Source organism: Biomphalaria glabrata, chromosome 5, assembly GCF_947242115.1.
Source record: "Biomphalaria glabrata chromosome 5, xgBioGlab47.1, whole genome shotgun sequence".
In the NCBI taxonomy this organism is placed as follows: domain Eukaryota; kingdom Metazoa; phylum Mollusca; class Gastropoda; family Planorbidae; genus Biomphalaria; species Biomphalaria glabrata.
In genome coordinates this window covers 54,934,887-54,962,424 of record NC_074715.1, presented here as the reverse complement: position 1 = coordinate 54,962,424, position 27,538 = coordinate 54,934,887, and the positions used below count along the sequence as shown (strand labels likewise).

Below are 27,538 nucleotides of genomic sequence, written 5' to 3'. Positions count from 1 at the left end.
TTATTGGTTCCGGGTTCAAGCGGCACGGAGGTCACGGTTCAAGTCCCGCCTGTCTCCATTCCCAGCCATCCTGCATTACACTGCATGAGGATGGAAATGATGTTTAGGCAGCCAGTGCTGAGTAATAATCTAAATCTATTGTAATTTCGCTACATTCAAATGGGGTCAAATAAACGATTACAATGAATAAAACCGAATTGATATTGCTTTTTGGATGGCTGCCTGGTCGTGCGGTTTGCGCGCTGGACTGTCGTTCGGATTTATCCATGGTCGAGGGTTCAAATCCTGTCCGCTCCCATCCCCCGTCGTCCTGTGGGAGGTTTGGACTAGGAAGTAAACTATCTTCAACTCTGAAGGAACATCAGACACATGTAAAACATTTTACAAACAAACATTTTATTTAGAAAACAAAATATCAAGTAAAATAAAGAAATGGGAAAGGGAATGTGTACGAAAGACCAACATTTTGGTGGTGGTGGGGGTGAGGAGCAGATAAGTAGGCCTAAATAAGTGCTACTAAAATTAACGGGCCCAAAATATGAGAGCGTGTATGTGTCGGAGGCCCATTATATATGAAACTGATCTTTCCAAATCAAGTCAAAAGTTTAATGAGTGGGAGAAATTACAATGCGCAGGTAAAAAAAAAAAATTGTTCCATTGAGCAAAACAGAGAGAGAGAGAGGGCCATGCACTTTCAATCTAAGAGAGGCTGACGGGCTTTAAAAAAAAGTGTTAGATTGTTCGTTAAAATGAGGTACGTTTATTATAATTAAAAAAAACACAGAAAAGAAGGGGTATTCTGATCATGATAACATGGAATGGGAACATATCAACGTAGTCAGTGTACACTGACATTCATTGCCATACTCATATTACTAATACTAGTAATACTAAACTAATGGTACATCTCTTAGAATCTTAGATCTATTCATCTATCATTTATTATGTTACTAAATTAAAGTACTATCAGTATCATCATCAGATTATCATGTATCATATTGTCGGGTAATCTATTTTCTTCTTTTTAAAAAAGTGCCTTACCTTTGCGTATTAAATAATCCAAACTGTTCCAAAAAATCCATGTTATTAAGGTAGGCATATAAAGTATAATGGCTAGAATCGGCTAGATCTAGATCTATATCAACAAAAATCCAATATTTTTGAAGTATCCAAAATACGAAGCACGCTAATTTTTTATTTTTTTTTAGAAGCACGCTAATTTATAGGCCTACACACACAAAATTAATTGATTGAAACAGCAAAATGAGCCGCTCTATATTAAGTCATTTAAGTATCTAGATCTAGATCTAGGTACACGTTTGCTTTCACTAAAAGTAGATCTAGGTCAAACTTTTTTCCCGTGTCTCCAACAAATCACGTGCATTTTAAGTTATAATTAGATTCTAGATCTAGAATCTAAATATGGCTCCTCATGTCTCGGAAGACAATGAGTCGGGAGGACAGGTGAGTCACTGGCTTTGATTTCGTTTTGAGATGGGGCAGAATTTTGTGTGACTGATTAAGCCTTATATTCTGGAGTGGCAGAGTTTGACACAGTTCGTGCATGTATAGATCTATATATGTGTAGTGGAGTGGATATCTTTTCAGGAAACACCGGCCACCCCGATATCCACGTGACCCTTCCCCCTAAATGGCACCTTGTGTCCGCGCATGACAAGACAGACAAACATGGGCACTGTTGATTCGACCGGCATCTCCCGTATGTTACTGGACCTACGTCGTCTCCACTCCCTGTTTGTGTCTGGTTCTACACCATGTGTTTATGTATGGCTGCAGGTAATTACATTTTACTTTTTTATGTTATATTGTAATTTTATTTAGTAGTGTACATAGAATATCGCTACCCCCGGATTTCGTCCATGTTGTTGGACTATTGTTATTTTTAGAAAACCAGCATGTAAATGTTTCCATTTGTTAGGGTTAGTGGTTAGGGTACCTTTAGACTTTAGTATACCATACGAATTAGATCCTATATAGAATGTTAAATGTCCATCTTGTTAATCTAATTCTACAACCAGTGTGTAGATACTGGCTTTTATGAACCAGTTGTTCTATTTAATTGTTAATGTCTTTTATTTTTTGTAATGTTTCGGGTGTTCCATATCTCTCTTGTGTTTGTATAAGACGAGATGGTTGGTTTACACTATATGATTTTCTTTTCGTTTTTTGTTAAGATTTAGTATTTAGACTTTGATGTTGTGTCTACAACTTGGTCTAACCATTTACTGCTTATTAATTATTTTTAGTTAATGCTCATTATTGTTATTATGTTTTATGTTTGCCTTTGGCAGGTCTTAAATGTATAATAAACAGTTAGGAATCGTCCTACGAGTTCCTTTCATCATTAGAATTTAGTTGTCTTCTGTGCCAAACCCACCACATATGCATCTGTCCTACGTTAGCTTTCTTCTTCTTTCTCTCGACTGATGCGATGCAGCTTCGTTTCTTTTGCACTCGGCCAAGTTCGAGATAACACAATAATCAATAATAAACCAGGTCATTACCATGTTTTGGCATCTCAAATCTCGATTGATCTAAAATATAGCCTAAATATAGCCATAGCAGATAATGTTGTTACTCGTTAAATTTGATAGTAGACCTACAATCATAGATCTATCATCATGACACATGCTGCCATGCATGATGTAGATATTTATCCTTGCATGGTCCGTGATGGGGCTAATAAATTACCGTGGTAGGTGGTGAAAAATGCTCTAGATGTCTACAGACATAATTTGATTAATTTTGATGTGCAATTAAAATTGCAGAAATGCAGTTGAGATTCTTATCAAAAGATAAGATACATAAATTATAGTGTGTACCAATAGTGGTAAAATGAAGTTGCTACCACTTTCTGTTCCCCACCTACCAGACTGCATTTGTTTTGAATAGTTTGAAAAGCAGACTTTAATTTTTGTCTAATTTTGTAATCAAACACTTGAGATAATTGTTCAACTTTAAATTATTTCATGTCAATATGCATTACTTAGGGGGGTGTGGTGACTGAGTGGTTAAGCGCATGGCTTCCAAACCTGAGGTCCTGGGTTTGAATCTCTGTTAAAACTGGTATTTTGAGCTTCATGATTTTTAGGGTGCCCCTACTCTTATGGGCATCTGACTTTAGTTGGGGAAAGTAAAGGCGGTTTGTTGTTGTGCTGGCCACATGACACCCTGCTTGTTAACCATTGGCCAAAGAAACAGATGATCTTAACATCATCTTCCCTATAGACTATATGGTTTGAAAGAGGAACTTTACTTTCTCTTTACTATGTATTCTTACACTTTGAAATTCTCATTTTCTCATAGTTCAACTCAATAAATAGTTATTGGATTAAATGTTCTGACAGTTGTCACAAAGGGTGGGGACATACACATTTAATTTATACATCATACTGCTTGTTCACAACAAAGGACACATAACTAACAATGACAAAGGAATGTAACTCAAACATAACAAGTATTAACAACATTGAGTCCCACTCATGTTAAAGCATACATGATTTAAACAAATAATTTCATTCATTAATAATTATTTTGTTTGTGTTCAATTTTATTAATACTGTTAACTAAATAGTGTAAAATTAAGCATCTTTCTCCTTAAAAAAATATTATTTACAAATATGATGATGATATCATCAATAGATGAAAATCTCTGTCCTCTGAGCACAACATTTAGTTTAGGAAAATGAGCCCACAAATATATGTTACAGCTTTCTATTAAATCTAGTTCTTTAGAAACTGCATTGGTTTCTCATCAAGTTTAATTGTCCCTGGGTTCAGCTGTTATATATATATATATTATAGCTTTTATATAGCACTACTTTCATGCTTATAGCATGCTCAGAGCTCTTTTGGTCCAATCTCATTTGTGGACCAGTGGGGGGAAGGGGGTATCTAGGAGTTTGTTTTCCGTCCTGCCTTTAGGCGCTCAGTAAACACAACTCTGCCCAAGTCGGGTGTCGAACCTCGAGCCCCCTTCTAGGTAGCCAAGCCAAGTTATATCAAAACACTAAATAACTCGGTCAAGATGAACAGTGGACTTTATTACTCTTGATAGCGTATATCATTATATATTAATTTTCTTTTGTTGTCTGGATGTTTAAGTTGCAACATGTGAAGTTTGTAAAAATAAATGAATTCTTATCTTTGTATACCATCAAAAAATTTGACATTGTGACTTTAAGCACCACTGAGAAGGAGATATTAATTATTAAATATGGAAACATTTTTTTTTCCTTAGAAATTTTGTTTTGATAAAATGTTTTTTAATAAGTTCAGAGTTAATTATCTTGTTTTAACGGTTAGGATTAAACTGTGAACCTTACCAACATTCATGAGTTTAGAAAATTCATTAAAAAAATAGAGAAAAAGATAAATGCAGCTCTTTTTCCCAATATTTTATTGTTTACACAACATGAATAAAATGGATACTTACTTTAACTAATAGTCACATTTCAGGATTTTAAGACATGATCTTGAATATTGAAATGCCATTTCCTTTCATTAGACTTATTCTTTTGTACAGATTGTTGAACCAGTCATTCATTGACAGTTGTTTATAGTAAACAAAGGAACAAAATGAAGACACAATGTCCAGATGCATGAATTGGAGATTTAGTTACAAAAGAAAAAGAACCTCATATGCTGAACATAAAACTTGATTGTTTTTATATGCTCTGTAAGTTCTTTATGTACAAAAGCTCCATACAATAACATTGCTTTAATCATTAAACAAAACATCTCCATAACTCACTAACAAAACATCACTGTGATCTAGTAACAAAAGTTCGCTCTAGCCCAATGAGAAAATAGCATTTTTTAAAATATACATTTATTAAAAACTTGACTTTTTTTCTTAGCAAAATCACTTTTTAGCTTGTCTTTCTGTCTGTGCCCCTAAAATTTTCCTATGAAAAAGTGCTACTAACCCCATAGCCAGTACGTTATGTCTGGTACTTTTCTATTCCTCTAATATTAAATTTAGTAGTTATCAATATCACTAGTACAGTCAATTTAGGTTAATTGGACTACATTGGGACATGATTGATTCAGTCAACAACCAGATCAAGTGTCCAGAGCACAAACATCAAAGTGGAAAGGAAAAACTAATAAAACATCAAAAGTTGTGTATACAAGAAAGCTGCTGTAATAAAGAAATCAAAATGAACACTTGCTGGTATTAGCAAAGCTCAAGACAATAAAAAATGCCCATGGTATATTATAATAGTTCAAGCAGAACAAAAAATGATTTTCAATTTTAAAAAAAATAACATTTGGGTATTCCTTCATAAATGAAGATTATTAAATCCTACCCCAAATCTCCTTTAGGACAGCAGGGTATGAAACTCTGGACAATCATGGTAACAGTTCACCCATCGTTTTTTAACTCTTTTTGTTAATTTATTGTAATTCAGTATTTGATGATTTAATATATTTTATCTCAAAAATGTATGTATTGATTACAAATGTTCCTATTTTGAATTTTATTGTATCTCCAGTAAAACATCAAATCTTGCGATACAAGAGTCCTATCAATGGTCTTTTTCCTTCTGTTGGATCTGACAAGAATACAAATAGAATAGCTAATGTTCAGGATTCTATTTACTGTGCAGTTGCTGTTTGGTCACTGGCTCAAGTTTATAAGTATTTCAGCTTTATCATTTCATGTTTGGTATTTTTAGCTAGATTCAATATTTGATGGACTACAGCCTTTTTTTTCCAAAGTCTGCCACTTTTATATTAATAAAAACTCACCTAGCATTAACAGATTTATAAAATGAAAACCTCAGGTGGCATTAACTCCATTTGTAAGCTTTTCATCTGGAAAGATTTATGTGTGAAAAAAATTAATAAGTATTGAAGCATTTGGGATACATGTGGTATAGGGTTAAAACAGTTTATAATTATGTTTCTTTTTTTTTTTCCATATTAGGGTGGTATATTTCTTTTTTGACTCTCAGTGTGTATAATTCCTAATTCTAAACTGGTTTTAGTTATGATCCTCTGGTATCTACTTTTGGCCAAAGTGTCTTCCAAGTAAAAATACTGTAATGGTTACAAATAAATTGGTTAACACCAAACAAAAATCTACCCAGAAATAAGTTTCTTTATTAAACTATGAAACATAATTTCATTTCAGTCAGATTTTCATCAGAATAGATAGCAATCCTTTGTTAGTCAATGTCTCACTGTAAGTCAGATGTCAGGAGTGTTCAGTTGCCTATGATAATAATTATTTTAGCTAACAAAATAACTTGGAAAAAATTAAACCTTAAGATTGTGTTACAAAGATTTATTTTAAAGGTTAGAGTCCATTTTTTGGCCATTATTAATATTTAATTGGTGCATGTTGACTTGAAAATTAGTACAGTTTTGATGACTAATTGAAAATTAGTATCTTTGTATGCACATTATTATTTACTTGATTATTTCTATCCAGAAAGATTGATGATGACCAGGGCAGGATCATAAGTTGGGCCAAGCTGATGATGGGTATGTAGCAATGTTGGATATTCAAGTTGGCCTCCTTCAGTCGTAGAGCGACTATGGTTCTCAAACATTTTTCCATGTGCAATGTTGGATATGACAGGCAGATAAAGTGAGTAGTTTGTTTACAACTAAACGTAGAATATCATTGCATATCAATATTAAGATCATATTGTTTTGGTCAGTGCATAAAATAACTAGGTTTGGATTACTCCTGGGTCCCAGGGTCTGCATGTAAATTACTTAATAATATGCATTTCTTAGTTTAGAAATCCAAGACATGTGCAGCTCTAAAAAAATATTTATTGGTGGTATAAAATTTCTTTACACATCAATAGTTGGCTGCATTATTAAGTTATCTTTCATTAGATATTTCTCAATCAAATAGCATTATTAACTTATGTGTCTTTAAAAAAAAGCACATTCATCATTGTTCTCAATTAAATGTCAAGTAAAAAGTCCATGGTAACAAAAAGTATATAATGTTTTCTAGTTGACTTCAAATATACAATGTTTCCAGTTGACATGAAATAGAAAATTGTACAAACATAACCTTAACTATTTGAAAATAATGAAGATAATAAATTGAATGAATTTTTGTCTGAATATTTTCGTGTGTTAAGTAAATATCAAATTTAAACTAGATTTGAGTACAATTGTTTTTTCTTTTTCAAAGGTAGAAAAGTTCAAATCCAATTAAGTCCAGCATATGCCCTGCACTCTACATTTGATCTTGTCACTGGTTACCCAGCATACAGAGGCAAAGAATATGAACATTTGCAAGTAAGTTGTTTCTTGGTCATCAGGAATCTGTAGCCAAAGAAACAGCCATGTAGAAAGATAAAACTATTAGTAACCTAATGTAAAAAGCAAAAGTTATATGGATAGTGCATGAGTGCTTGGACATTGATTCTAATCTAAAAATGAATAATCCTAAAACGAGTCAGTAAATTAATTATGTTACAAGGAGATGAGGCTTTTAATCATACACCAACAGATTCATCTATAATAGATTATGAAGACTTAAATCTTGATTAACAAACAATATGTCAATTAAATTACTCCATTTTTCGGTTTCTTCTCTTCCTATTTCAACACAAATTTGCACCTTTCCACATTCACACTATGCTGCACACATAACAAATTACCTTACAAGTGAACAATTCAGCAATATACAGAGCATATAGGATAAATGCCTGATGGAGGCTGTCTTACATCCCTGAGTAGATAATAGATCATGTGCCACCAAGCAGACATAAGACCTGTTTGATCAAAATGGATGTTTTTTTTTTGTATGTCATTTGTCAGGAGTTTAAAAAAAACACCACCACAATGTTTTTCCAATTTAATAAGAACAAAAATAGAAATGCTATTTAACCTTTATTTCAGATAATAAATGAACACCTTTGATTTGGATTCCTCAACTCAAGGAAACATACCAATACTAGAACAGTCTTAAAAAAAACAGCAGTGAGGCCAACAACAAGGTCAGTGAAACACTAGGTTTAGAGACTTCAAGATCAAAAGACATTTAGCATTGCAACAAAAGTACATAAACTAAACAGTAGATTAACAATTAAAAAACAAAACTTGATAGAATGCTCAGAGAGACAAATAAATGATTTCTAGTTCTTTAAATTCTCAATTAATCTTTTTCAATCATGAAATGAGTCTGCCAAAGTTAGCCAATTTCATAGTACAATTATGCTAACTGTACGCCTGCTTTGGACTGATGGCTCTGGGTTTAAAATCTGTCTGCCACAATCCTCTCCCATCCTCCATGAGGTTTGGGATGAGAGGAAAAAGTCTTCAATTTTCTTAAGTCATTAAGTGACTAATTAACATGAGCAATTCAATATCATTTTTAAAAAGTCTGCTGGTGTATTTGACTGATGCAAACATTATTTATATACTTTAAGTGTCATCAACATGATCAGTGCTTCCCTCTAACAATCCCTATTTATAACATTTTTGAAGTAAGGTCTATATAGTATAAGATAAGAAGATAAGATAAAAAAAAAAGAAAAGCTTATAGCTTTAAATGTTAAAATTATCAACCAAAATCTTAAATCTACAAAAAAAAAAATAGGTTTAGTGTTTTACAGTGTAAGAATAATACAAAAACAAATCTTTAGCTTGAGATTAATTTGTGAAAGATTGTCCCATACTAAAGAACTGTGAAATGAAATTAACATTGCTCTTCTATAATATTAGTGCAACTCTGAAAGACACTTCAGAGAGTCTAGTTGACTAGATTAAAACTGTTGCGAGAGACAACATGACCTTTCTTTTCACCTGGGAAAGATCATGACAGATGGAAAACCTTCTTTTCATAGTTATTTCAAGTTGACAAAAGGTGGGAATCTACTGGAATGGTTGAACAATAACAATATCAGGCTAACCCCCACTTTATACTTATGCTGTCATTTGTCAAATCATTGTTTTATGAGATTTCTCCTACTTCCACCACACCTTGGCATTTGTTCATTACATTAACACAAAATGTGCAGGATAATATTGGCATCCCTATAGCAAACAGAAACAATAGAACTAAATACAAAGCCTGCATTACAATATATCTACTTATTTACATATATTATTTCACTTCTCAAAAATTATGAAGACTGGAAGGAACACTATAATAACTGTCAAAATATCAAAAAGTGTTCTAAATAAACATATTTATATATTAGATAAACAAGGGCTTAAAGGCGAAACCTTAACAGCACAGTTACACAACTAGAAAAAAAAAATTTAATGGGGACGAAGTGACCAAGGATGAATTGATTGGGGATGATGTGACCAGGAATGAAATGATCAGTCACCTGTTCAAATGTCTTGAAGTTGTGAAAAAGTTATAATTTATTTAAAGCATCGAGAGACATGAGAAAAAGTTTTAAAGGATTTCGCTTGAAAATTTTATTTCTTGTTTACCTGAAACTGTTTCTTAATATTTTTAGATGTTATTTCATTTAGCACACTTTAGATGTAACAAATATACTTACCTAGCATAGCTCAAGATATACAACATTTTATAGGAACTTGAACTTGCTGAACCTTTGTGTGTCTTACAAGAATAAAAAAATGATATTTCTATTGTATTACAGAGTTGCACTATATCTCCTGGATTACCAGTAAATAGAAATACTGTTTCAGCAAGTAATATTTTCATTTCTAATTATAGTAAAAAAAAAAAGTAAAGTTCACCTTTCAGACCTTGCAGTCTATAGGGCAGATGATGAAATCTTTTTCTGTGGCCCACAGTTAACAAGGGTGTCATGAGGCCAGCACAATGACCAACCGCCTTTACTTTTCCCTAACTAATGTCAGGTACCCATTAGAGCTGGATGGACTCAAAGGCCCCCAAAGATCCTGAAATAAAAATTGCAGCCTTTACCAGGATTCGAACCCGGGACACCCAGCTCAGAAGCCAGGGGCTTACTGCTCATCCATTGCACCTCCATTTCTAATTATAAAACCATAAGTATGTCAAAGAATGAGGGGAAAAAGAACTATAACCTTTTTTTTTCTCCCACAATAACAATGGCCTTTTCAGTCACCTGCAACTAGGGATCATCTCATGAAAATTGGAGGATGACCTGGACATTAGCTATGGTCAGAACAATGTTGCTCCAAAAAAGTTGTTTTTTTTTCCTTGGGAACACAGGTGCTGATACTGCTTGGTATCAATGACTTCACAGGTTCTGCCAGGATGTAGCATGTGTGATGCAAGCTGCCCAAAGGTCACAAGTTCCTGATTTTTTCCTCAGGTTTGACTACCAAAGCTATTCCCATGTTGGGCACAGCCGCAAGGCAGCAGAGTTTGGATTCAGTTTTTTCCTTCTAGGTGGATGGCAAGCTAAAGCTAATGAGCCTTTCCTACCTGAAGATTACCTGGCTTAGTTGCCAGTTGTTCAACTTTGCCCCTTCTCTGCCAGACACAGTATCTTCTACATCATGCACTTTCATTATTACCTGTACTTGTTGCTTGTACTCATATTGTTATTTAAATAACCAATAACAAAATCTTTCTTTTTATTGTTATTCTTGGTATTTATTGAAAAGGATTTTTTTTTAGTTCTCCCAATTAACAATGGTACAGTGTCATGAAAGGCAACATTGATTTAAAAAAGATGTGTTGTGCCACTCTTATCATATTTATAAGTTGAATTTGTATTTGATGATTGCAGAAATGATGCTTAAAAGCATGAATGAATTCTTTCTACTTTTATTTCAGGGGATTCATTCAACAGATGAAGTCAACTTCATACAGAATCTAGTTTTTTATGTGGAGAGAGCTTATAGAACACCTGACTATGAGCTTATAGAACACCTGACTCTGGGATGTGGGAAAGAGGAAATATAACAATGGAACCATAGAGATTCATGCCAGGTAAATATAACACTAGAAGCATAGAGATTCATGCCAGGTAAATATAACAATGGAAGCATAGAGATTCATGCCAGGTAAATATAACAATGGAAGCATAGAGATTCATGCCAGGCAAATATAACAATAAAAGCACAGAGATTCATGCCAGGTAAATATAATAATGGGGACAGAGAACCTGATAATTAAACAAATGGAGATGCATGCTGGTAACTTAAACAATGGAAGAATAGAGATGCATGCTTACTAGATATAACAATGGTAAAAAAAACATAACAATGGAAACAGATATCCCCCAAAAAATAAATATAATACTGGATATCTATTTTTTATTCATTGACATCTAATTTAATGAAATAGAACACATAATCTTATCTTATCTTATAAGCAAGAAATGCAAGATGTTTTAAGAAATATATTATTGTATTTGTCATCATTTCAGTTGGCATTGCTAGAGCAGCATTAAGGCAGTCAATGAATGTAACTTATTTGGTGAGCATGGAGCCACCTGGTCTGGGATTTTTGTTAATATTGATGCCCACCACAGGAACAGAACAATATTTGAAACTATCTGACCATGGGAATCAAACTCTGAGGTAAGCAAAGAAAAAAGCCTCTTTGTAAAAAAAATGCCCATGGAAAGATAACAAAAGTAAAAAAAAAAGTATGTGGGCAGACTCTTGGCAAAGTGCAAAACAATGAGTCCTAATAACCTAACTAACTTGAAAGGTTCTTTTTGGGGACTTGATGGTCAAAGCTATTAGCATAGTACATGGGCTCTGGTGCTGTGGCCAGTTTGGAGATCTGTTTGTATCCTCTTCAGAGCTTATCTATATTTAACCATATTTTATTCACCTCTTTATAACCATTTTACCATTGTAATATGAGGCCAAAGAAAAAAGAATGGATGTACTAGGTACTAGGCAGCCTAGCAGAGAAACTTCATTTTTGTAGATCACTCAGTCTACAACTGCTATTAGTCTTACATCTCCTATTCTCAACCACAGCAACTCTTTCTATTTTCAGTTTGTATTCATGTTTGAGTAATAGGAACTGAGATTAATTTTGAATATCCATTATTAGGTCTCTGCACAGTCCACTATATGGTTTTCATTTTGCATGATTAACCTGGCTAATTCAGACAAACTGTTCAATGCTCTAATGACACCGGGGAAGGAATACTTGGACAAATTTGTCCTAGCATATGGAAAAAGAAATGTGCCTTTATCTTTGTGTCTTTCTTAGTATATTAGGTGTGTTTTGTATTTGCAAATTATTGTTCAGTGTTTAATGTTTTACTACTTTACTTTTTAGTCTTTAGTTCAGAAGCATCTCTAAATTTAGTGACCAATGGTGTTACTCAAACATGAATAATTGTTTGTTATAAATCTCATAGCTCTATTTTGCATCATGTATTTTAATTTTATGTTTATGTTAGGTTGTTTTCATTTATTTGGGGAGGGGGGGGGGTAATTACTTATACCAATTATTAAATCATACCATTTGCTGAGCCATCAAAAAAAATTGTTACTTGCTTTGAAAATAAGAAATATGAAGTACATATGCATTGCAAATAAATGAATCTACAGATGTAGCAGGACTAGTTGAAAATAAAGCACTTTTATGGCATAATGTGAGATATTGGTCTATAACTTTTTGGGTCTCCAGGTGGTTTATTTTTCTTTAAAATGGGTATTATGTTTGCGGTTCTCCATTCCTGTGGTATGTTTCCAGTTTTCCATGTATGGTTGATAAAGTTAAGTATACAGTTTTGGGCCTGAGGTCCTAGTCCCTGAATCATTTCATTTGTTATTTTATCGGGTCCAGGGGATTTTCTTGACTTGAGGCTTTTTAGGGCAGTATTGAGCTCATGTAGAGTGAAGGGAGTGTCAAAGATCTGACAGTTGACTGTTGGAGCTTTTTCTTCTTTCTTTAAGATATTACTGAAGGCCTGGTCCAGTTGTTTTCTTGGCTTTGACTTGTTAATGTTGGCAAAATATTTATTGAATGTTTCAGCCTTTTTAAGGTTTTCTGTTATTATGTCGTCATTGCCTTTTATAGGTTGGGGGTTTGTTATTTGTTTCTTTCCTGCTAGCCGGTGCAGAAGGGTCCAGGCCTTTCGACCATCCTTGTTTAGATCTAGTTGTTCGCATGTTATGGTCCACTTTTTCTTTTTTTCTGTTTTAATTTTGTATCTTATAAGCCCTGTCAATTTGTTGTACGTTGTCTTGTTCTCTCTAGTAGGGTTTTTTTCTATAGTCTTCCTGGCCATGTTTCTTTCTTTTACTAATTTATCTAATTCAGGTGTCCAAAAAGGTTTGTATTTCTTAACTTGGCCTCGAGGGATGTATTTTTTGCTGCTTGTAAGATGTTGGAGACTATATGCTTGATAGTCTTGTGTCTGTTTCTTGTGAAAAAGCTGCCCAGTTAGCTTTTTTATAGTTCCATCTAGTTGTTTTGTTGGATTGGTATCTACCTGGCGTTTCAATATTGAGGAGTATAGGCCTGTGGTCACTACCTATGTCTTCAAGTTAGGGGTGCACTGGATAGTCCCTCCGGCTTCTGCCGAATATCCGGCATTTTTTACTATCTGGTGCCATTCGGCTCACTATTCGGATATTCGGATATCACTACCGGATAGTAAACCGGATAGTAAAAAATACACCTATTTAATATGCATAAAGTGGACCTCGTTCCATTACTGTCTGTTATAGAATGTATTAATGCTTATATGAAAACAAAATAATGTGCTTAAAAATAGAGCCATTATGCATATGCACCAAATATCGTTTGTTATAAAGACAAGGCATGTTAATAACTTAATATAAATAGAGATGAAACTTTACATCATAAATGCGCTTTACATACAGAGCAGCAATGGCTGGCACTTTTTTCAGTTTGTCTTGACCTTTGAGTAAGTTAGTTAACATGTTAAAATGCTACATTCCTTGACTACGTCATGCTGACCAGACGTCTGTCTAGCTGTGCGGGTATATCTCCAGAGGTAGAGATGAACAACTCCCACCCCTTTAGTCCATCACATTGAGTTTTTTTTTTATAGGCAGGTGACCACAAGTTAAATACGATGGACGTAGGTTTAATGTCAGCGTATTGACACTCTCTAGTGGTCACACCTTTCGAGGGAACTGAGTTTGTTTACTTAGTAGTTAATCTTTATGGGGGGGGGGGGGGGGGCTGGACTACAAGAGCCACACCTCTAAGGTAACCAGGTATATTTCTAGATGAACATCTCCCTCCCCCTTTTATTTGTTTAGCCCATCACATTGAGTTCATTGATTGACAGGTGAACCCAAGTCAGATATGATGGACGTAAGCACTCTCTAGAGGTCACACGAGGGAACTAGGTTTGATATTGGGTGGTGGACTAGACTTTACATTATAAATTCGTATTACATACGTAGCAGCGATGTCTGGCACACTTTAAAAGCTTGTCTTGACCTTTGAGTGGTCTAGTAACCATGTAATATTTCTTAACTATGTCAAGCTGATTGTCTAGATGTGCGAGTATATCTCCAGAGGTAGAGATGAGCAACCCCCACCTCCTTTTGTTTGTTTAGTCCATAACATTGAGTTCACAGATAGGCAGCTGACCACATTAAGCCAGATGTCAACATGTTGACACTTTCCAGAGGTCACATCTTATGAGGGAACTGAGTTTGTTTACTTGGAGAAGAATTTTTATTAGGGGCGGGAATACAAGCCAAATCTCTATAAGGTTAACCTGGTATGAGTTTGTTTATTATGAGATAGGTTGTCAATCAAGGGTCTGGAACACAAGCCACACCATTTATACTATTGGCCGGGACAATAAGTTTGTTTACTTTAAGTCTCAATTAGGAGGCTGGACTACAAGCCAAACAGACACTGACCAGGGTTATCTTTAAAGGGAAGGCTAAAGAGACTCATCACCCCCAACTTCTTATTTGTTTAATCCATGACAATGTATTGATAGACATTGACCATTCTTAAGCCAGAATGGATTAACGCAGATTGTTGAGAAATATTGACACTGTCTAGAGGTCACTAGATGATGAGACTAAGTTTGTTTACTTGGAGAGAAATGTCATTTAGGGTGCTGAAAGCATGTTCGTTGCACAATAAAATAAAACAAATATGTGCATGTGTGCGTGTATGTATTTTTTCCCCTTGTATTAAAACTTTTAGAAAGAAAACTAATATCATTGTTTTAATCTATTGACTTAATATATTAAGGAAAACCTTACAGTAACATTTAACATCACAGAAAATAAATTGATCTAAAGCACCACAATTAGATCTCGCAAACAAAGAAAAAATATGATGGAATGTTAAGAAACACTTGACCTCTGTAACTAAGGTACAGATATAATTTATCTATATGCTTGACTGACCATGCCAATGTGTTATCTTTTTTCGCCTGCACACTAAACACTGTTGCGTATGCCCAAGAACAAAAACGCATGAGGGTCAACACAATCATCTATACACGCTACACTAGGACTACATGTGTAGGCTCACTAAGTCTATCTGACCAGATTGTTACTATCAGTCGAACACAGAGTCTATTTATGTTTTTTTTTTTGGTACGGAGGGTGTGAATGAGTTTTTTTTCTTCTATAGTTGATTTTCGTGATTTTCTTAGATCTATATAACAGTAGATCTAAACATAGATACCAATAATAGGCCTACAGACTACAATTAAATCTATGCTTCGCAACATTTAAGGCTCATGAGTAGGTATAATAGATGTTCCTGCTGTTAATAAAATATCGTTTGCCGCAAATGGATTAATAAATATATGAACTACTACGCTTCAGATTCCAACTATTAACTAACAGCTATCAGTATTAATCCCTTGAAGCCAGAACCAGAAGCAGTCTTTGGACTTAAAATTACAAGTCTGATGACCAGTTGTTGGTCAGAAATTCTTGAACACATAGCCTACATCCAACCACCATTCAAGCCAGATGAGAGATTTACATTAGTAACTAGTTAAATATATACTAACATATTTTACATTGACCCTCCAACACACAGCCTTTATGGTTGGTGGCCTCGTACATGCTACACAGATTAATTTTTGTTTATAAATACTGTTAAGCTTGAATAAATCAATCAGTAACAGAGTTTAAAACAATAAGGTATATAAAAGGAAAAAAAATAATACCATCAAATATAGGTATGTTATTTAACAGTTTCGTAAAATGCTCAGCAATACAAGCTATTTACAAGACACTTAGGTATTCGGCTCCGGCTCCGGCCCCGGCCGAATATCAAATTTTACTATCCGGTCATATCCGGCTCCGGCCGGATATCAAAAAGTACTATCCGGTGCACCCCTACTTCAAGTACTGTTATTTTAGAAGAGTCGGTAATGTCTGTAGAGATAAAAGTTAGGTCAGGTCTGCTAGTTGGTTTGTGTGCTCTGTGGAGGAAAGTTGGAGGTGTAGTTTTGTTTTGCAGAAGTTGTAGGTTAGAGTTACATCCTCTATTTCTTTGCCACGCTTGTTGTAGTGTGGGTAGCCTAGGGAAGGTGTGTGTGCATTGAAGTCGCCAGCTATTATTGTCCTTGTGTAGTGTGGTAGTTGTATGTCTATTTCTGCTGTTGATGATGGTGGGCAATAGTAGTTTTTGATGGTGTACTTTGTTCCTCCTCTCCAAAGAAGTATTTCCTGCGTGTCGATGTCTGTATTGTTCTGTATTTGTTTTACTGTGGCTTGTGTGTCGTTTCTTATGAGGGTTATAATTCCCTGGCATTTGGTGCAAAGGCATCTGTACTGTGTGTAGCCTGTGATGTTTATTTTTTTCTAGGGCAGTAGTGTTTCTTGTAATAGCGCTATGTGTATATCATGCTTCTTGAGTATGTGTTGGAGTTCTGTTGTCTTGTTTAGATGTTGAGTTGCAAAAGGTTTAGGTGTTTGCTGCTAGTCTGTTTTTTATTTCCAGTAGCTGACTTATCACAGGCAGTCCTGGAAGAAACTGCCATGCGCAGACCTTTTACGAGGCGATGTCTGAGCTCGTATGGATTTCGTTAAATTCCTTGGCATTTAGTGTAGGCTGGGTGTTTCCTCAGGCTTTTTTAAAATATATAAATATATAGTCCCCGCATTTTAAGGGAGTTTTCGGTCTTGGCAATTTTCTCCAATACTGACATAAAAGGAAACATCTAGGTCTGAAGACTGTAACCGGAATATCCATGGGACAAGGTGGGGTTGGCCAATGGTCCATTCTCCGCCATCCATAGAGCTCTCCAAATGGAACTTTTCTGCAGTAGAAAGCTTAAAGTGGACTGTGCCCTGGGTATGCTCTGTGGAATCGTCACATCCTGGATCCAGGCCCCTTCACGATATCACATTCACCAGATTTAGAAAAAAAACACTTCATGATGGGTTTATGTCTAGTATTAGAATGTAGTGAGACAAGGACCTCCGTCTGGTGTAGTGCAATCCAGACCTCTGTCAAAAAGCACCTAGAGGGGGGGAAGGTCCACTATTATTCACTTAGTGAAATGCAAGTGGAAAGGCAGTGGGGTTATTTATTTCTCTTGGTCATTTCCAAGCCCCGATACCCACACGGGGGAGTATCACCACAGAGTGGAGGTTTGGAGTCAGAGTTTTCCTTCTCCTAGATGGGTTGCGTTATTTAGGCTGACGTGCCCCATCAACACGAAGCTAAACTGGTTTTGAGGCGCCAGTGTTCCGCCTTTCATCCCTTCTCCTGTCAGTTTGTAAGAATAGGTTCCGCCGGATTTTTTAGAAAATCACACGTGAAGGCCAGGAGCTGGATTTGACTGTCAGAGGCATTTAGAGACGCAAGCCATGGGAGCATTTCTTGGAAAGTGGGTGCTTATCCCCACTTTCACCACCGGCATCAGCAGTCCTTTGGAACACTACAGCAGTATTTATAGATTTGCAGCAAGCCTATGATAGAGTGTGGAGAAAAGGTCTATTTTTGAAGATGAAAAAAATGGGCATCCATGGAAAAATGTACAGCTGGATCAGGGCATTCTTAAAAAACAGAACCATCCAAACCCGATTCAAAGGTGCCATCTCTAGTAAAAAAAGTTTGGAAGAAGGACTACCACAAGGTTCAGCCCTTAGCTGCACTCTCTTTCTAATCTTCATGAATGACCTCCCGGACCTCATTTCGGTCAATAAGGCACTTTATGCAGACGACCTTTTAATTTGGACTACAGAGAAATATCCAGTGCTGACTAGATCCAAACTAAATAGAGCCCTCACAACTATCTCCACATATTCAAAATTATGGAAAATGGAAATAAACAAAGAAAAGTCAGTTTATTCAATCTTTAGCCACAGCAACAAAACAGCAAAAAGAAACTACATCCTAAAAATAGACTCTCAGCCAATAAATAAAGAAGAAAATCCAACATATCTTGGTGTAAAACTAGACCAAAGACTGTCTCTAAAACACTTTATGGCAGATTTAAAAGAAAGGGGAAATCACAAAGATTAAACATAATAAAACACCTAGCAGGAACATCCTGGGGAGCTGAAAAGAAAACCTTAAGACAGTTATACACTGGATATGTCAGATCTGTAATGGATAACTGTCTCTCCATACAAGTAGCTGCCAACAAAACCTATCAATCATCATTAGATACAATCCAAAACCAAGCCTTGCAGTTAATTAGTGGAGGTATGAGAACTACTCCCACAGCAGCCTGTGAAATAGACTCCAATATTGAACCTCTTAAGTTAAGGTGCATCAGAGCAGCATTAGAAGCTATTGAGAGATACAGAAGGTTGGAAGACGATCATCCAAATAAATTACTAACACAGAGAAATAGGAAAAACAACCAAAAAAAGCAAAGGACTCTGATCCAACTTACTGACGAACTAGCCCTAAAACACCACCTACCCAATAACAGAGAAAAAATTACCAGGTTTTCAAACATTACACCTGGACTAAACTACAAACAACCAACCATCAAAACACATTTACTAAATAACACCTTAACAAAAGAATCAAATCCACTGGAGCTCAAAGTAGGCACGCTTGAAACAATCGAAAGCTATCAAAAAACAGCTATCCATATTTATACAGACGGATCAGCTTTCAAAGCTACCATCAATGCTGGTCTTGGTGCCTTCCTGGTCTTCACTAAAAATAAACACTTTGAGATAAGCGCACCCTATGGTGATTACTGCTCAAACTTCCAAGCCGAAATTGAGGCAATTACCATAGCACTCCAGACAGTGGAAAACAAATTATATGAAGGAGTGCAACCACCATCAGATATTGTTGTCTTTACAGACTCCCAATCTACTCTGCAAGCACTTAACAACAGCACCTTAAACAGCCCAAGAGAGTTGACAACACTCATTGTGATAATCCACCAGATGATATCAAAATTAAATATCAATATTACACTACAGTGGATCCCTGGACACATTGGCATCATGAGAAATGAAAAGGCAGATAAGCTATCAAAGGCAGGTTCATCTATGGAACAACCAGATAGACCTGTTAACTACCTCACCCTAAGGTCAATGTTAGTCAACAATCACAAAGAGGAGTGGCTCAACCAATGGGCATCAGGAAACACAGGCAGAGCCATGTACAGAGAAATGACTACGCCTAACAAACTGGACAGTATTAACTTCCTCCCCCGCAAAGAACAATCTACAATCTTCCAACTAAGAACAGGACACACACCACTATTAAATTACCACCTGAACAAAATAAACTCCACACAACTACCCCTTTGCAGACATTGCGCCCACCCCTTTGAAACCGTAAACCATATCCTCTTTGAATGCCCCTCCCTAATCCACCTTAGGCAGACCCTACTTCCACTACAGCCCAACATAACCAACACCCTGTACGGCAGTGCTGAACAACTGAAGAAAACAGCACACTTTTTTTCCTTGGCACAGTCTGCAAAAGAGCTCACAGCTCAGCAGCAATAAAGCTGGCTAGAAGAAGAAGAAGAATGGCATAATGTGAGATCTAGTCAGTTTCATCAGGAAACCTAGCACTTGACTACTCTGCTGCCATGTATATTCCTCAAAACCTAATCTTGTGAACTTTAAATGTGTAAGAATCCTGGATCTTGATATTTGCATACTCTTGAACTTTTCTAAATGACTTTTTTTTTTTGTATCGCAGAATACTGATGCCTCTCCGTAAGTTGGCCTGCATTAGCCGTAAATGAAGATGATGTTAGAATGAAAACAATTGAGAAGGTCATTCGCAAGTTAAAGGCAACTTTGGTATCAAACATTTTCCTAGAGATAGGTACAAAACAGCTATAAAGGACAAAAATAGAAAGTATTACCGCCCTGCTGAAATTAAGGTATGAGTTTAAAAAAAAATAGTTCTTACTTTACATTTACACGCTTTGTTTTAAGTTTGTACATTTTTGTTTCAAGTTTCTCAGTACTGTTTTTTTAACTCTTCAAATAAAACACAAATTTTTCAAAACTACTGTTACAATTATTATTCTCCCATTTTTTTTTAATATAATTCCAAGAATTAAAATGGAAAGTAAATTATTTAAAAGAAAAGATGATTGATTTGTCTCACTTCCCTTTATCTCACTCAGATCAAATGTATTTTCAAAACAGTGGGGTTTCAAAATACTTTGTGTCTTATATGTTGGAATTACAAAGTTGTCTTAGAATATTGAACATTTAGACAAGTAATTCTTTTAGTACTACTATTAGAGTCTACAGATATTGGGTTAAAACCAAATTGTTAATTTTTTTCTATCAACAGTTTTTATTATGGGACAAAATTTTTTTTTTCTAATAAAAAAAAATGAGTGTTTTATCAAATTATCAAAAAGTGTTTGATTAAATAACATTTGTATGGGTCAATGAGATTATATTGTTCTATTAGCAGCTCCAATAACTTAATAATTGTGAAACATCTCTCTTCTACAGTTTTGATGGGATTGAATTTGAGGGACCTAAGGTGTCATTTTAATTGATTTACAGTAAGTTTTTTTTTTCTTTTAATTAAGTTTTAAAAAAAAAAGGTTGCTTCTCATTTGCCTTAATTGTTGGCACACTCATGACAAAATAATTAATCAATATGTCATTTACTACACCATGAAGTAATAGTACCTCTCCCACAATTTTAATTAATCTACCCAAAGAACCCAACTATGTTTGAAAAAAAAAAAGATTATATTTATGAAAAGTACTAAAAAAACAACATTTTTGTTTTAATTGGTTTTAAAAATTGTTATTTGTTCTGGTACAGGTGCATTTCAACTAAGCACAAAGCCTCCCTATCTTATCTTATATAATACAGACGTTACTTCAAAAAAGAACATGATTACGTCCTACGCGTCATGCATTTAGTCATGCAAATTAACCAATGACTTATATTCTGCCAAGTCACTGGTTTTCCTGGCTAGCTCAGGAAAGGCTAGCTCCCTATTTCAGATAAATAAGTTTCTTTTATAATGTGCTTCAACAGAGCCCTGATGTTCACCTGTCCAATTCATGATGGGTTTTGAAAAAGGAAAAAAAAATATTCTTAGAATAATTGAAAATGATAGAGCCTAGCCTACTGAATGAAACCTGTCACACGTCTCTAGTGTCATTTCAACCCATACTTATACAAAGTCAATTGCTACATTTAAGATTATCTTAAAATATTTGTTTGATTTTCAGTTTATAAGCACAGTAAGACTTTCTGATCTTTTGGCATCATTTTACATAGCTCAGGTAAGGCTCATTTTTCTTGTTTGTTTTACTTTACTACCTTAATGTAAAAGTATTTGATCAGTAGTTGTTTTTTTTAAAGGCTAAAAAATCTTTTAAAACCTTCCTTGGCTTTTTTGAAGGATCATCTGAATCATCTTCTTCTTCCTCGTTCTTATTTTTATGCTGGAGCATTCAGATGACTTAACCAATATTTTTTTATCAACTGAGCAGTGGTTTTAATCAGGGATCTCTCCATATAGTTTTCTTTCTATTGGGGTGTTTTGAGGTCAGTGTCTTGTACAGGCCTCATGGTAAAGAGAACAGTTTTGAAGGACATTCTCTGGTGACACTCCACTTAGGCAGATTTCACTGGTTCCAATTTTGAGCTTCCGGTACATATGTTGTCTCATTCTGTTGTGTCCAGTCCTGAGTCGAAAGATTAGGCATTGATCTTGTCAGGATAGCTTATAATAGGCATCATCTTTCTTGTCTGAATCATCTAAAATAAAACATCTATTAACAGCTCACATCATATTTAATGTATAGTTAGTTCATTATAATTCACAGGACACATCTGTCCTCTAGGTGGCACATTCCATTTTTTTGTGCCTTTCTGATGAGCTTGGAATGTTTGGCTGCATACTGGGTAAATGTAAGGCTGTGTGGATTTCTATTTTTCTTCTTTCAAGGCTGATTTTTTTTTTATCCTTTGCAGTTTGTGCTCCTATTCTCATAGTGTGGTGTCCAATTGCTCTATCATTTAGAGCTAAGCTTCATGGCATGCCTTCTATACACTGTCCATGATTCAAAGCATAAAGAATTGTTGAGAGGAAAACAGTCAGACTGACCTCTAGTTAAGTTTGTATGGTGATGGCTTCTCTGTGCCAGACACTTTTGGTCATTCTGTCTTAGCTATTTGGGAGTCTATGTCTAGGTATCATTATGTGTCAGAACCAAGTTTAAGCTTGACATTTTAAGTTCCTAAGTTAATTGATCAGCAAACCTTTCTTCTCTACTATATCATGTAATGTATGCTAAAAATGGTTGTTGTTGTTTTTTTTCAATATGTAAACAAATATTTAGTGAGGATAAGACAGTTCAAATGGTTTTTTTTTTGTTTTGAAGAAGACAGAAACTGCCACACAGTCTGCTCTGAACTCCCAAGAGTACTCCAAATTACCAGGTAAAAGTTTGTGATAGGATCTAGTAACTGTTGATTATTATGAACGAATAATAAAAGACTGGATATAACTTATAAGACATGAAATCAGCTGTTTAATCTAACGCCATATTGGTTGACAACAACAGTTACAAGGGATGTTACTCCCAAACACTGATTGGTGCAACCTATATAAAACACACATCAACATCCTTCCCTTTCTATAGCTAACAAAATACATATCAGAAATATTTGCAATTAAAATAACAAACATTAATAACTCATCTTATTTTATAAATATTATAACAACTAAAAAAATAAAAATAAATTTCAATTGAGAGTGTGACACATATAGAATAAATATTTCAACATGCATATTAATATTGTCATAAAAATTCTTAGTACATATCATAATCCCTATGCCACACATGTCTATTTGTTTCTCGAGTGCTAGTTCTTGTTGGCATATTTCTATCACAATTATTGTCTGGTACATGAGAAACTACTTCAGACTGTGATGCATGTTGAGAACAGTTATCAGAGAAATCTGGCTTTTCATTATCATCATCATCATCCAAGACATTCCCATCATAGACATCTGTGTCAGTGTCTTTCAAAACAGTTTTACTTGGCCTAATATGAAATCTGTTGCGTATGTAGAGTCCTCCATTATCTCCCTTGATCTTATAAGTTCTTGGAGATGGATGTTCCCTGATCATTCCAGGATACCATCCAGTTTGACCTGGGTTTTGGTAATAAATAGTTTGCCCTAGATGGAGTTTTGGTAAATCCCGAGCTTGCTTATCATATTGTCTTTTTACTTGTCGTTTGTAATTCTCTTTCTTCTCAGCTACAACATGTTCACTTAAACACTTTGACGTGCTGGGAATCAATGTCTGAGGACTTCTTTTGAGGCACATTTCAGCTGGGCTAAATCCAGTACATTTCCGAGGTGTATTTCTGAGTTCCAGTAAAGCTTCATATGGATCATCACCATTATGTTTAGTTTTCAGTATTAAATTCTTCATTATCTTTACAGCAGCTTCTGCCTTCCCATTTGTTCTCGGATAACCAGGATCTGATCTGATGTGATTGATGTTCCATCGCCTTGTGAATCTCAAAAACTCATTTGAACTAAATTGTGGACCTCCATCTGTTATTAACATTTTTGGAGCACCAAAAGGAGCAAATTGTTGTCACAGTCCAGTTTTAGAACCTCTGTGACATGATGTGACACTCAGTCACCCATTGTAATATTCCGTGCTGAGAACACGTGAATAAGTTAAAGGACTCTAAAATAAGGGTCAATGTTAACTAGTTAGTGAAGAACTCCAGCAGAGAGTGGATGTACGATTTTCTCTGTCTGTAATATGTCATCATCATCATCATCATCATTCCTTTGAGTTCCTCATGGAACATAGGGCCTCGACATAAACATGCCACTCTCCACGGTCTCTTGCTAGCTTTTTGATGGTATCCCAGCTCTTCCCGGTTTTCTCTGCTTCTTCAAGTACACTGCGTCGCCATGTTCTTTTTGGTCTTCCTCTGCGTCTTGTTCCCTGGGGGTTCCACTCTATGCCTGCCTAGCTCTGTTGCTGGTATCTTTTCTAAGGGTGTGACCAATCCATCTCCACTTCCTCTCTAAGATCTGCACTTCTATATTTTTCTGTCCACTCATCTCCCACAGTTTGGTGTTTTCTACTTTGTCATACCAGTGTATTTTTAGGATATTTCTCAGGCATCTGTTGATGAAGGTCTGTATTTTTTGTTGTGGCTTCAGTTGTTCTCCATGTTTCAGAACCATACAGTAGGACAGCCTTGACATTAGAATTAAAGATTCTTAGTTTAGTCTTGTTTGAGATGTAAGGAGATTTCCAGGTTGGTTTTAGCTGTGTAAATGTCTGACGTGCTAGATTTATACGGCGTTTAATGTCTTCATCTGTTCCACCTGATATACTGACTACATAAACTAGTTAGACATCAACACCAGTCACGCCATTACATGCAGACCGAATCATTCGAGTAACCTAAATAGCTTTGCCAAAGCTATTCTACATCTGCATGCTGAGATCCATTCAACTTAATCAACTCTGTTCCTAGATCTACCTGTGACACCTGTGTGAAACCGAAAGCAGAAGACGACTCTATTCCTAACTAGAGCTACAGGTGTCCTCTGAAAGAAAGAGCTATACCATTCAAGACATCGTTTGATGACAGATACACCGCTTCATCACTAGTGCTCGCCACTATTCATCATTGGCACACTCGCACCTTGACATGGTCGTACCATTCAGGTCTTGTAGAGAAATAGCTCTCAGCTGAGACATTCTCTTACTTATGGTCAATATTTTTTTTTCAGCATACTGATGGATATCCTGATTTGATGTTATTTATTTGGGCTACTTAGGAGTAATACATAGCCTAATATACAAGTAACTGTACAAGTTCTATCTTTCCAAGAACTGGATTATATTAATTTGAACTAACAGAAGCCCCTAGTAAGTAATTATCTTGGATTACCTAGTTGTGAACTTCCTAACCACTGTGGATTATTATTTTGGAGTACTTGACAGAACTTGTATTAATTGTAAATTTGAGCATTTGAGCCATCTTATGGCATTGAACTGGATTATTTTTCTACTACCACTTTAATGCTCATAGTGACGTGTATTCTTAAATTGGATTACTTATACATGGATTATTGAACCACTCAAGCTGTAATTGCTTTTGACAAGCTACAAGAGAGAAGAGGATTAAACTACACTAGTCAACAAGAAAAGAGTCTGTAAGTCATTATTAACAAATTAAATACATGCATATGATTATAAAGTACATGGATTTTGCTTTGATATAGCAGTAATTAAACTTGATTGTTAGTAGAGTTAGTAATTGATAACTCTTGGCATTCTTGGAGCCATATTTTGATTTCATTTCTCTACGTGTTTTTTTGAGGGTGGCTGGAGAGGGACTATTTTATGAACTATCATAACAATAGGATCTATTAGGGTCTGTCCTATTTGTTCTTTAACCTCTATAAGGCCCAATGCGTTTGAGGCTCTCCTTGTTGGTATGGAGGTCATAGAATATCATCATCATCATTCCTTTGAGTTCCTCATGGAACATAGGGCCTCGACATAAACACGCCACTCTCCACGGTCTCTTGCTAGCTTTTTGATGGTGTCCCAGCTCTTCCCGGTCTTCTCTGCTTCTTCAAGTACATAGAATATAGTGGGAAAATATTTATTTAGCTGTTGAGTCTTGTTTGTATTTCTGTCAGTGTACTTAATCTGTATCTATATTGTTGTTTGTTTAAAAGTCCTGTATCCATATATCTGTATTTCTCCTGTCACATTTCTACTTTTTATTAATTTCTTTAAAAGCAGACTGTGTTGTTCTCTATATTGTTTCTGTGTTTGTCCTTTTACTTATACTGTACATATATTTCTTTCTTTTACTAATTTACATTTTTTACTATTTTACTTTGGCACAACAGCACACATGTATAACATATTGTTATAAACCTGGTGGTGGCACAGATGGGGGTTGTGGTGTGTGTGTAGTCAGCCGACGCAAATCGCCCCAGGCCAACGGTTGACGAGCGGTCAACCGTGACGAGCTACGACGGTCAACCGAGACGAGTTAACAACATGAAGGTTCGAGTAGGATCGGCGTTGTGAACAGAGCTCAGGAGCGTCCCAGAATGGTCGAGCGACGTTCTGCCCGGTTCTAGAAGGCCAGCAGGGACCCTATATAAAGAGCGAAGGTATCAGAGACGAGTCAGTCACAACTTCCCGATCTACAGTTCGTTACAACGGCTCAGTACAAGTCCGAGACGAGACAGAGAGACCAGTGCAAGATTTGATACGGCGGAGAGATATTTGTACAGTCTTGTGTTACGTGCTGCCAATTGTACAGTATTGGCTGTTATTTATTGACATTAAATTATTACGTTATTTTGAAGCCCAGAGTTGTCAAGTTCTTTAAGTTGGTGGTGTCGTTTGGTGCAATTTGCAGCGAGCCTAGATAGGGAGATTCGTAACAACTGGTGTCAGAAGTGGGATCGGATCTGCTATGGCTACTACGAAAACGCTAGACCAACTCCTTGTGAAGGAACTGAAGGAAGAGCTCCGTGGTCGAGATCTGAAGACGAGCGGCAACAAAGAAACCTTAAAAGCACGCCTTCGGGAAGAACTGGTGAAGGAAAAAGAAGATCCGGACACATATCTTTTCGAAGTCGAACCGGACTTGCTGGAACAGCTCACCTGTAGAATGCAGCAACAGATCACCAGTAGCAAACAGGAGCAGATGGCAGCTATGAACTCGGGGCTAGAAAACACCAATTACAAGATAGACGCCATGGACTCGGGAATCAAAACGGAGTTATTGGCAATGAACCAACGCATACATGCTGTGGAGGAGAGAATCACCAACATTGACGAGCAGATGAATCAGAGGGTCGACGCAGTAGAGAAGGCCATCGACGAAATGAAGATACAAGTCCAACGCAAGCACACAAATGTACCAGGAGCAGAGATGACGTCATTTGTACCTGAAGTCTTCGGGAAAATGAAGCCCCCCGTATTTGATGGTTCCGTGTCCTGGTCAGTATACAAGAAGCAATTTGACGCAGCAGCCAAAGTTAACAAATGGAACAGTGAGGAGGAGAAAGCAACAGCCCTTGTGTTATCCCTAAGAGGAAAAGCCTCTGAATTGCTACAGTCTCTGCCGAACCAGCAAGACTTCGCCGCCCTTGTCCAGGCTATGGAACTCCGATATGGGGACGAACATCTGCAAGAAGTATAT

General features: G+C 35.9%; 1 long non-coding RNA gene across 2 annotated transcripts; it reads left to right on the top strand.

Moving 5' to 3' along the window:
- The first annotated feature begins 1,406 nt into the window (after nucleotides 1-1,406).
- Nucleotides 1,407-27,538, top strand: LOC129926358 (uncharacterized). 2 transcript variants are annotated; one of them, XR_008777971.1, is made up of 13 exons: nucleotides 1,407-1,797; nucleotides 4,547-4,699; nucleotides 5,520-5,664; nucleotides 6,461-6,619; nucleotides 7,184-7,290; nucleotides 7,897-7,994; nucleotides 10,745-10,900; nucleotides 11,340-11,493; nucleotides 20,030-20,216; nucleotides 20,806-20,858; nucleotides 21,544-21,597; nucleotides 22,702-22,759; nucleotides 24,836-27,538. It is a non-coding gene; the product is annotated as an uncharacterized LOC129926358 (long non-coding RNA). The 2 variants fall into 2 exon arrangements; XR_008777970.1 differs by lacking the exon at nucleotides 24,836-27,538 and having other exon boundaries at nucleotides 22,702-23,361.